Genomic DNA, 12,763 nt, shown 5'->3' with positions numbered 1-12,763 from the left:
ATAAAGTTCTCTGTTATCTCAAGATGGAACCAATGAAGTGGATTGTACTTCAATCATTAGATAATCCCCAGCTCATCTTTAAAAGCCTCCTAGTTCATGACCAACGCTGACTAAAGATAACCCCAACTTGTGGGCTCTTGTAAACAAACTACATGTTTTATTAAAACATCCATATGAATGGCAGCTAATTTGTCCTCTATCGCAGTAGTTCTCACACTCCCCAGAATCCCCTGGGGAGCCTGTTCAGACAGATCACTGGGCTCTACCACAGAGTTCCTGAGTCAGCAGGTCTGGGCTGGGACTCAAGCATTTGCATTTGTCACCAGTTCCCAGATGATGCCGAAGCTGACGGTCTAGAGTCCAGACCTGAGACCCATCGCTCTAAAGAAAGGCTATAGAAAATGAAGTGGCCATTCCCTCTTTCTTCTTTAGTAATGAAATGATTTTATTTTATTTTTTTTTCATTTTGAGAGCCTTTATTTTTCTTTAAGTTTTATTTTATATCAGAGTATAGTTGATTAACACTGTTGTGTTAGTTTCAGGTGTACAGCAAAGTAACTCAGTTTTACATAGACATGTGTCCATTTCAAATTCTTTTCCCATTTAGGTTATTACAGAGTGTTGAGCAGAGTTCCCTGTGCTATACAGTAGGTCCTTGTTGGTTATCTATTTTAAATATAGCATTGTATACATGTCAATCCCAAACTCCCAATCTATTCCTCCCCCTGACACTTCCCCCCTGTAACCATAAGTTCCTTCTCTAAGTCTGTGAGTCTGTTTCTGTTTTGTAAATACGTTCCATGAAACTGGTTTTAAATCAGGGTGGAAATGCATCTAGCTGGAAGATTATATTTCTTAGCCTCACTTGCAATTTGTTGTGGCCAGGTGACTAAGTTCTAGCCTGTGAGCTATAAGGAGAAGTGTTGGGTGGGAACTCCAGGAAGGCTGCTTGCAGGAAGCTGGGTCACTGGAAAGAGCCTGCGCAGAGGCAGCCTCTAAAATGGCCCCAGTGACGCCCACCTCCTGGTATTCAGGCCCTTGTACGAGTCCCTTCGCTTGAGCACAGGCTGGACTTCTAATGGGAGAAACCAGCTGCCGAGGCATGAGGCAGCCCTGCGGAGAGGCCCAAGTAACTGAGCGTGGAGGGGGACTCTGAACCCTGTCAGCACCGCGTGAGTGGGCTCGGAAGCAGATCTTCCTGAGCTGAGCCTTGAGGTGACTGCAGCCTAGCCGCTGCCTTCCTTGCAGCCTGTGAGACACTGAGCCACAGACACACAGCTAAGCTGCTCCCAATGGTGAGAAACTATGAGACAATAGAACTATGAGATAATAATATCTATGAGATAATATGGAAACTGAGATAATAAATGTTATTTCCAACCCCTAAGTTTTAGGATGACTTGTTAAGCGGCGATACGTAACTAATACAGAACCCCTTCTTCCTTCTTCTGCCCTGATACCTGGATACAAGAGCTAGAGCCACAGAAGCCCTCCTTGCCCACGAGGATAGAGTCTATATGATGAGGATGGGAAAGCAAAAAGACAGGTGTCTGGGTCCTGATGATACCAGAAGGCCAACAATGGGCTGCATACTTCCCGACTTCTTTTATATGAGGGAGAAACAGGCTGCTCTCTTATTGAAGCTTAAAAATATCTATGTATGCCTGCCTTTCCTCCTTTCACCAAGTCTATAAAGTAACAATATTACAATTTTAACAGACATTTAGCTCTTACTATATGCCAGACACTATCTAAACACTTTACAAATATTAACCCATCAAATTGACATCACAACCCTATTGATAGTCCCATTTTGCAGATGGGGAAATCTGGGGCACAGAGAGGTGAAATGATTTGCTGAAGGTCACACAGCTAGCGAGGATTATAAACCCAGGCGGTCTGGCTGCAGAATCTGTGCTTTTAATCGCTAAGCCCTGTTGTGTTGTGCTAACATTTCCTAAGTACTTCCCAAGTGCTGGCCATCATACTAAGTGCTTTACACATTTCACAGGAGAGGAAACTGAAGCTCAGGGAGGGTTAAGTAACTTGCTGAAAACCACAAGGGTGAAACTGGCAAGTTGAGATTCAAATCCAGGTTACTGCTTGTGAAATGACACTTCTGTTCTGGGCCTAGTTTGTCTTCAAGGATTCCCAGTGACTGCCTCATTGAATCCTGCACTCCCCAAACTTGGCTGTGCATTCAGGTCACCTGGGAGGCTTGGTTAGTGCAGATTCTGACTCAGAAGTCCTGGCCTGGGGCCCAAGAGTCTGCATTTCTCACACATGCCCAGATGACAGTGATGCTGCTGGTCTGGGGACCATGCTTCGTGCAGTGAGTGTCCAGACAGCAGGAGATGGACTTTCTCCTTAGCGGGGCTTGACCCAAAGTGGCTGTGCTACCTGTTTCCTTTTCTGTAAAACAGGAGGGAGCTAGAGGAGATGTTCAGTGAAGTTCCTTCCGGTTCTCAAAGTTCTTGATTCTGTGCAGAATATAATTTTCTGCCACTCCCCACACTTCTGTATTTATCTGACAAAGAAAGTAATCCAGATTACCACAAGCATAATTAAACACCTCTAATTTGATATCGGGGAGAAGATCAATTTGTCCAACCCCCTCACTTTGCAAGTGAGAAAACAGAGAAGTGAAATGACTTGCTCAGGTCACAGAGCTGAGCGCTGGGGAGCTGTGACCCGATGCTGGTGCTTCTCAGACTTGGCTGTACCTCCGGGGAGCTGGGTACGACGCAGAGTCTGGTTCCAGAGCTTGTGCATTGCGACCCAGCTCTCAGGTGAGGCCCACGGGGCTGGTCCCGGGGGCACGGATCCAGAGTGTGTTTCTCACAGCGTCACGCTCCTCTCCAACCACACGACGCGGGCGCAGAGAGACAGCTCGGCTGCGGAGGGAAACCGAGACCAGGCCTCCGGGTCCCCATAGTCACAAGAGACAGGAAGAGCACGGTGAGACAGGAAGGAATGAGCCGAGTGACCCGAATTTAGGAGGACCACCACCACAGGAGGGGTGAGGTTCGGGGAGGACCTGAAGTTCAGGGGAAGTGGTTAAAGTCCCAGCGAGGGCTGAGAACACAGCAAGAGCAGAGCCACTTCCGGCTCTGCAGCACGGCTTTCCTGGTGTTTGTCTGACACAAGAGCCAGCCCCCTGGAGCTGGTCCGGGCCTGTAGTTGGGCACAGACCTGGGTGGTAGCACCAGGCCGGTGTGGGGTGTTCAGGGGGTAGCCCCCAGGCAACAGCCTGACCTGGGGCCCATGCATCTATGAGACTTCGGACCTCAGTGAATTAGTCTTTGGTAAATGTCCCCTGTGTGCCTAGCGCTGTGCTAGGTGATGTGGCAGAGGAAATGAAGTATACAGTATGGTCTCTACCCTCAAGGGATTTGTCATCTAATTGGGGGAGCCAATGGGAAGCAAGCTGAAAATTCAAGAGAGTTCCAGAGAATGCTAAACTTTGTAGTGAAGACTGGGTGTGCAGTGGCGAATCTCAGAAGGAAAAAAAAAAATGGGTGTGGGTCTAAGGAGGTGAGAAAAGGCTTCCTGAAGAGGTGATGCCTGAGCTGGGGCCTTAGGGAGATGTGACCTATTACTAAAGTGGCCCCAATTCTTCCCCCCTGCCTGTATCCTCACCCTTTGTCATGTAACTTTGTCGCCCCTGCCCCTTCCCTGACCATTTTGATTCTGGACTCAGCCACGTGGCTTGCTTTGGACATTGGGGCGTTAGAAGACTCGACACAGCAGGGGCCTGAAAATTGGCTCTCATAGTTCCGCTTGCCTTTTACACTGCAGGCACCACCAGGAAGAGATGCCCGGGCTAGTCTGCTGGAGACTGAGAGACCAGCAGGGCAAAGCCAGTTCACCCCAGTTGTCCCAGCCAAGAAGCAGGCAGGCCCCAGACATAGGAGCCAACTGAGCCAACCACCGCAGTTGTGCGAGCACTAAGCGTTTATTGTTTCCTGGCACTGAGGTTCTGTGACTGTTTTTATGCAGCATTATTATGAAAATAGGTAATTGATATACTAGGCAGAGGTTGGAAGAGTGGAACACTCGAGCCGGGCCTGCAAAGACTCCTTCAGAAAACTAGCTTGGAATGATAATAATAAGAACTACAACTTAGAACAAGGCTCCCCTGGTTAAACACGTTTGGGAAATGCTGAGTAACTGAAGATAACAGGTTTCTTGATGTAAGACTTCCCAGGGCCTTGACTGTGAAATTGTACATTGTGAATCTCCAGCAGGAGGGAGTGTTCAGAATGCAACATTTCTTGAACATTGTGTGAAATGTCTCATGGGACAAGGCTGCCCCTGGACACATTTTGGGACATGCTGGTCTCAGCAAATGACGTGCCGTTCCATCACTAGCAGAAAAATTGTGCTAGGGCAGGGATATTATCTTTCTTTTTTAGTGCCATATCTCCGGGGACTCGAGCAGTGCTTGCCAGGTCATGGGCATTCAGTAGATAGAGATGGAGGGAGGGAGGGAGGGAAGCTGCGGGCTTTCTTACCCCTGCTCTTCCATTCGTGCTGTGCCTCTGCCTTTGTCTACCTGGTGAGCCCGGACTGTGCTTCAAAACTCAGGGTGCAAGTCCTCGCTTCCCTGAAGACTTCTCTGACGTCCTCAAGTAAAGTTGGGTGATTCATCCACCATTATAAACACTTAAGTACCGCTGCTATGTCCATCTCCCCCACAGTGCTGGGAGCTGCACGGCTGACTTCATCCTGCCCCCTACACCAAGCACAGAGTCCATCACACTGTAGTTGCCTAAAGAGTATGTGCTGGGAAGAGGCAAGGGGGAGAAGGATGGAGAAGGGGAGGGAGAAAGGAAAGAGGGATTGAAGGACTGGAAAGAGGGAGGGAGGGAGAAAGAGAGGGAGAGAAGGAGGTAGAAATTAATATTCAGGGATCATTTCGTAATAGCAAATGGTTAGTGATGATAAGACTGGAGAGGTTTCCTGGGGGCAGATGGTGGAGAGACATGAATATAAGTAAATGAGTTCAGTCTTTATCCTGTAAGTCATGAGGTGCCACCCATTAATAAGCAAGAAGGTAGCGTCAGATAAGCTTTCTCGGGACATTGCTTTTTGCCAGCAGGCAAAACACTATTACACCATGTATTCCAAGGTAACTGGAATATGATTTAAGTCGTTTACTTAATAGAGAAAACAGTATGTAGCCAAAGAGAAAAAAAATTTATTTTTGCACAAGTCCCTCAACCTTTGTAAACTAATACAAAGACCTCCGTTGAATGGAGATGTTGCACTCAGTGGGGGCCTGGTGACCAGAAGTGGTCACCCATGAGGCTGAGCCATGTGTTTACACATTAAATATTGAATCACATCTGCCCTGTGTTGATAGAGGAAGGCAGGAGTCCCAAGAAGAGTAGTCTACAATCAAAGTGGAATTAAATATTTTCCTCTTCTGAAAGCCAGTAACAGTACAAATAAGCATTTAATCAAGATTTGTTTATCATCAACCCTCATGCATGGAACATAAAGAGCTTGTCAAATTTATGGGTTCCATTTTCTACCCTTTAAATTGTCAGGCAGATGCTGGCAGTTTCCTCATGGCTGTCAGGCCTGCCAGAGTTGAAGGAATGGCTTGTATTGTTTTGAAAGCTATCCAGTACCATAGGTACCTTAAGTGTTCTATACTAAGTAGGAGAAACTCAAAACGCATCAAGTGTGCCTGCTTCATACACTTGTAGTCCTAACTAATTCAAAGCTGGCTGAGAGCATTAAACAAGCTAAATCTTATTTGTATTGACATTTAATAAGAGGTGAAAATGCAATTCTGCCCAAATCTAAACAAGCCAAAAGGATTACAGAAGTGGGAGAATTGTCCAGAAGTTTCCAGAAATGTAAGAAACTTAGTGTGTGTGCGCGCGTGCGTGTGTGTGTGTGTGTGTGTGTGTGTGTGTATAGGAAGAGATTTTGGTGTTTAGATATTCCAGAGTCTCTGTTGCAGTCAATATGTGGAGGGGTGACATTTAGTCACATCTAGAAAGGGATGAAGTTAAGTAACAGATGTGACTAGCGTTCACAAAAATAACCTATACAGACCCTATAAACTTGTGGCTGAAAATATTTGAGGATACCCCGATCCCATCAAAAAGATTTTGAGAAGGATCTCAAAGAATATGACTGGAACTTTAAAAAGCTGATTCAATTATCTTCTGTTCTTAAAAAATATTTTAATAGCCAAAAAAAGGATGCTCAGATTGGAGGCTAGAAAAAGAAGAATCAGAAAGCAAGAATTAGTCAGTGTCTCTACAGCCATCCTAGAGTAAGGGGCTCTGAACAGCCAAAATGGGCATCCACTCTACTCAACAGATCTACCCCTGTGGTTGGCTGAAAAACGCCCCTTCCCCAAAGATATCCACATCCTAATCCCTGGAACTCGTGAAGGTTACTTTATATTAAGTGATTAAAGTAATCACTTTGCAGATGTTAAGGATCTCGAGATGGGGAGATTATCCTGGATTGTCCAGGTGGACCCTAAATGCCATTACTTGTAGCTTTATAAGAGGGAAGCAGAGGGAGGTTTGACACAGAGGAAGAGGCGATGTGAAGGTGGAGGCAGAGATTAGAGCGATGCAGCCACAAGCCAAGAAACGCCAGGCAGCCACCAGGAGCCGGAAGAGGCAAGGAACGTGTTCTCCCCTAGAGCCTCCAGAGGGAGTGTGGCCTTTCCAGCACCTTGATTTTGGCCCACGGATAATGATTTTCTGGCCTCCAGAACCGTGAGAGAATAAATCTCTCGTTTTCAGCCACCGATTTTGTGGTGATTTGTTATCGAGGCCACAGGGAAGGAATACAACTCGTAGCTCAGAATGAGTGCCTCAGGCAGTTAGAGCTTAGGGACACTCCCGTTATATCCGTGCAATTCACCCTCACTTCCCTGCCCCCCTGGGCCTTCACTCCCTGCTGACCTGGCTCTGACTCCTTGCTCTCCAATTAACCTTCTGGATAATAATTTGGCTTTTTTTTTTTTTTTATAGATTCAACAAAAGAGAGAGACAACACCAGCCAGAGACATAAACTTTTTGGTCAGCTCAGCAGTGAGGTTTTCTATTGTGAATCCACTTTATTTTTTATTATTATTATTTTTTAAACACATTGGTTTTTTTCACTATTTTTTTAAAATTAATTTATTTATTTATTTATTTTTGGCTGTGTTGGGTCTTCGTTTCTGTGCGAGGGCTTTCTCTAGTTGTGGCAAGCGGGGGCCACTCTTCATCGCGGTGCGCGGGCCTCTCACTGTCGCAGCCTCTCCCGTTGCGGAGCACAGGCTCCAGACGCGCAGGCTCAGTAGTTGTGGCTCACGGGCCTAGTTGCTCCGCGGCATGTGGGATCGTCACAGACCAGGGCTCGAACCCGTGTCCCCTGCATTAGCAGGCAGATTCTCAACCACTGTGCCACCAGGGAAGCCCCACTTTAGTTTTTTAAATTTTTATTTTTTAAAATTTTTATTTTTTTAAATTTTTACTTTTTTAAATTTTTATTTTTTTAATTAATTTATTTATTTTTGGCTGCGTTGGGTCTTCGTTGCTGCCCGCGGGCTTTCTCTAGTTGCGGCGAGCGGGGGCTACGCTTCGTTGCAGTGCGCGGGCTTCTCATTGGACGGCTTCTCTTGTTGCAGAGCACGGGCTCTAGGCATGCGGGCTTCAGTAGTTGTGGCTCCCAAGCTCAGTAGTTGTGGCTCACAGGCTCTAGAGTGCAGGCTCAGTAGTTGTGGTGCACGGGCTTAGTTGCTCTGCAGCATGTGGGACCTTCCTGGACCAGGGCTCGAACCCGTGTCCCCTGCATTGGCAGGTGTATTCTTAACCACTGTGCCACCAGGGAAGTCCCTGTGAATTCACTTTAGATTTACGCATTAGTCTCTGTGAGACTGACTAGCAGAAGCCAACACCCCCAAAGCTGGTTAGCTTCAGTCATACTAGCACAGTCAGTTTTCTGGACCTGCAATGTTGAAGTCTCAATGTGCAAGTTTCTGATGATCTTGCCAGCCTACTGAATCCCAGCCTGGGTAGCCAACTATCTTTCTTTGATGGCATCTCCATCTCCTCTGTCAGAATGTAGCAGTGGCCTGCATTGGGTGAACTCATTTCAGGTACCTCTGAAAAGGTGCAGCCTTTCTCTAAAAGATATAAGAATATCATGAAAATAGACCCTTGATGTACTTGTCAAGCCTCAGTTGCAAGTGAAATAACCCCAACTCAAATGAGCTTAGATAGCAAAAATAAACTCAAAATGACTTAAAGACTTAAATATGAGACATGACACCATAAAACTCCTAGAAGAGAGCATAGGCAAAACATTCTCTAACATAAATCATAACAGTACTTTCTTAAATCAGTCTCCCAAGGCAAAAGAAATACAAGCAACAATTTTTAAAAATGGGATCTAATCAAATTTATAAGCTTTTGCACAACAAAGGAAACGATAGACAAAATGAAAAGACAACCTACAGAATGGGAGAAAATATTTGCAAACAATGCAAACGATGAGAGCTTGATTTCCAGAATATACAAATAACTCATACAGCTCAATATAGAAAAACAACCAACAAACAAACCAATCAGAAAATGGACAGGAGACCTACATAGACATTTCTCCAAAAAAGACATACAGATGGCCAACAGGCACATGAAAAGATGTTCAACATTGCTAATTATTAGAGAAATGCAAATGAAAACCACAATGAGGTATCACCTCACACTGGTCAGAATGGCCATCATTAAAAAGTCTACAGATAACAAGTGCTGGAGAGGGTGTGGAGAAAAGGGAGCCCTCTTACACTGTTGGTGGGAATGTAAATTGACACAGCCACTATGGAGAACAGTATGGAGGTTCCTTAAAAAACTAAAAATAGAACTACCATATGACCCAGCGATCCCACTACTGGGTATATACCCTGAGAAAACCATAATTCAAAAAGATAAATGCACCCCAATGTTCATTGCAGCCCTATTTACCATAGCCAAGACATAGAAGCAGCCTAAATGTCCATCAACAGAGGAATGGATAAAGAACATGTGATACATATATACAATGGAATACTACTCAGCCATTAAAAAGAATAAAATAATGCCATTTGCAGCAACATGGATGGACCTAGAAATTATCATACTAAGTGCAATAAGTCAGACAGAGAAAGACAAATATCATATGATATCAGTTATGTGTGGAATCTAAAAAAATTAATGATACAAATGAACTTATTTATAAAACAGACTCACAGACGTAGAAAACAAACTTATGGTTATCAAAGGGGCAAGGGGGGAAGGGATAAATTAGGAGTTTGGGATTAATAGATACACACTACTATATATAAAATAGATAAACAATAAGGACCTACCATATAGCACAGGGAAGTACATTCAATATCTTGTAATAACCTATAATGGAACAGAATCTGAACTTTGCTGTACACCTAAAACTAACACAACATTGTAAATCAACTATACTTCAATAAAAAAATTAGCTTAGATACACAAACCAAAAAGAAATTTATTTCCTCTCATAACTGAGAAGTTCAGAAGGAAAGCTTCAGCTTCAGGCATACCTGGATCCAGGAATCCAATAATGTAACCAGGAATTCATCCCTTTCTATCCGTCTCTCAGTCTGTCTTCCTGTTGTTGACTTTCAGTCTCTGGTAAGCTTTCCTCTCTGGGTGGCATATTTATCCATTAGAAGTTCAAGACTTACTTACCCTTCTTTCTAGCCATCACAGCAAAAAGCAGTTGCCTCTTTACAATTTGTCTTAGCAAAAATTCCTGGGGAAGCTCCAACTGGTCCATCTAGAGTTACAGATCCTTCTTTGAACCAGCCACTGTTGCCAGGAAGCTGTGTGTTAAATTGTCAATGTGACAATTTATTTGTTAAATGTTTCACTATGAACAATGTGAAATATGTATATAAATCAAGTCGAATCTCCACCCCAGGTGTGGTTAGCATTTGAAAGCCTATAATCAGGAATCAACACCCCAGGAGTGATTAGCTAGAAGTATGCTAATCAGGAATCAGCACCTTCCCAAAGTCCCAGCAGGAAAAAGATAGCCCACTCAAATTAGGATAATTCAAGAAGGGTTTAATAAAAGTATGGTTTACAAAGGTTTGGATAAGGTGTCGAGAAATCTCAAAGGATAGTACAGTACTTAGGAGCTAGTAACAACAAGACTGTTACCACCCTAGGCCCAGAGGGATGAGAGAAAGGAGCAGTTACCAGAACCTGGAAGGAGACAGTCATGTAGAAGGTACCACCTTGACAGGAACTGTGACCTTCAAGATGGGTCACAGCCAGCTTAAGGAGGCCCTGCAGGGATAGAATTGGGGGAATAAATACACTAACTCCACTCTCTTCTCTCTTCCCAATCACCTGCTGGCCTCACCATTGGCCAAAATCAGTTGGAAGCCAGAGGGTATGTATGGGAGCCCATTGACACGGTCCATACAGGTCAGCCTCCCAGGCCAGAGAGCAGAGAGAGAAAGGGTGGAGGGTATGAGCTGGACAGACCAGCAGAAAATATTCAGCAAAAGATGTGATGATGTAGCACTCAAAATCTAAACATGGGATGTTTCCTAATTAACATAAAGAATGTTAGAAAAATGTTATTGATGAATAATAATCCAAGTAGTAAATTGTTAGGAAAGCTATACAAGTTGTACCACCATTGCATGAGAAGCTGGCAAGACCCAGCAGCCTAATGCCATAGGCAGCACTTGGGGATGGAACCCCACTGCCCTGCATCGCTCCCTTCAAGAAGAACCCTGTCACCAGGCCCGCTTACAGGGCTGACCTGTCCTATTGTCAGAATATTGTGGCATCTACAAAGGACTCTCATGCAAGGTGCTGTTTTGAGTGTCTAAAAAGAATGGAACGGGACTGCCTTGGTGGTCCAGTGTCTACGACTCTGCACTCCCAGTGCAGGGGGCCCAGGTTCAATCCCTGGTCAGGGAACTAGATCCCACACGCCGCAACTAAAGATCCGCATGCCACAACTAAAGATCCCGCATGCCACAACTAAGACCCGGCGCAGCCAAATAAGTATTAAAAAAAAAAAAAAAAAGAATGGAACTTCTACAGAGCTGACTGAATAGTATATTTGGGGCTGCTTGCTAATAAATGTACCTTTTGTAGTATTTATCTAAGACTTGCTTTCATTGTAGGATAGTCAGGTTAACAGGAAAGGACACATGACTTTCACCAACTGCTAACCACCAGAGGCTCCCAACACTTACCAAGGGAGCCCAACATTTGCTGAACGTCAAGGCTGGATCACATGCCCAACCCTGTGGCAAGAAGCAGGGGTCATTTCCACAAAGTTCATCCAGAATGGATTTTCCATAAGCAAAATAAATTCTCTCTACAAGAAGAAGGTTGGGGAGGGAAAGACAGTTTATTAGGTTGACAATAACTACACCTGCCCCAGCTTACTACACTTTCCATTTGTGGATTTAACATTCATGGTTCCAGCTATTCCTGAGTCACCTCGAATATCCATGACATTCATAAAAATTGCATTGCCCATGCTACAAAACCAGAGAGCAGGGGAAAAGTGCTTAGCTAGTGAATGAGCCTAGCCGACCACCTGTCAACCATCTCAGAGTGGTTTTGTTCTTCTCTCCTGCATCTACACAGCTTTAATAAGAGGCAAACCTTGTTCCTTAAGGAAAGCTTCCCTCAGGTGACAGCAACTATCGATGTTGGCACTGAGGTGAAGAAGTGACAGGGTCTTTTATAAAAACTAGAAAAACACTATATTCAAAAATCATCATAAGCCTGAAGGGGCTACTCAGATATTTTCATCTTACCTGACTGCATATTATGAGTGAGTTTAAATGCCAGAACGTCTTTAAGAAGGGCCTGGGACACATACCATATGAATGATGTGGATTTACTATATAAAATAATATCTGCATAGTATTCATGAACCCTTTCAGTTATCTATTCTTATGTTAAAAACTACCCCAGTGTCTCAAAGCAACAAACATTTTATTTGCTCATAGTTCCACAATCTGGGCTGGACTCAGCTAGGTGGTTCCTCTGCTGGTCTTACCAGCGATCACTCATGTGGCTGGATTCAGCTGGCAGGTTGGTTGAGGGCTGGGCTCAGCTGGGACACTAGGATGCTTGGATCTCCCTCTCTCCATGGAATCTGAAGGCCTCTCTCTGTCTCCACGTGTTCCCTTCAATTCAGAGAACTTCCCTCATGGCAGGCGGACTTCCTCTCTGGTGTCTCAGAGCTCCCAAGAGTACAAATGCAGAAACTACCAGGTCTTCCTAAGGCTTAGGCGCTGAACACACTGTGTTAATTAAAGTGAGTCACAGCGCCAGCCCAGATTCAAGGGGCAGGAACTACACAAGGGCAGGAATTTGGGGAGATATGGTTCATGGGGGCTCTGGATGTAGTAGACCACCACAACCTCCCTGTACTACAGTCCTAGGTGCTTTAGTCTGGTCTTTTGCCGAATAAATCCAGATGCATCCTCATTTTGTAGATAATGAAAGTGAGGCTTATAGAGGTTAAGAAACTATCCCAAAGTTCCCCAGTTAGATTTTACTTCAAAGACAGTGCTCAATCCACTAACCATAGGATGTCATACTAGCTTTGGAATATGCAATTAAGTTCACTTCCTGGAAATGTATTCATTGGGTGTTTCCATCGGGTGTTTCCTGGTAGATTGCAAAACAAAGACACCCTTTCATCTTCCATTCTCTCCCGTTTAGCCTCAACCCCAACATTATCATCC

This window comes from Eschrichtius robustus, chromosome X (genome assembly GCF_028021215.1).
Source record: "Eschrichtius robustus isolate mEscRob2 chromosome X, mEscRob2.pri, whole genome shotgun sequence".
NCBI classification, from domain to species: Eukaryota; Metazoa; Chordata; class Mammalia; order Artiodactyla; family Eschrichtiidae; genus Eschrichtius; species Eschrichtius robustus.
The sequence above is the reverse complement of the archived record's forward strand: the minus strand, read 5'-3'. Positions refer to the sequence as shown.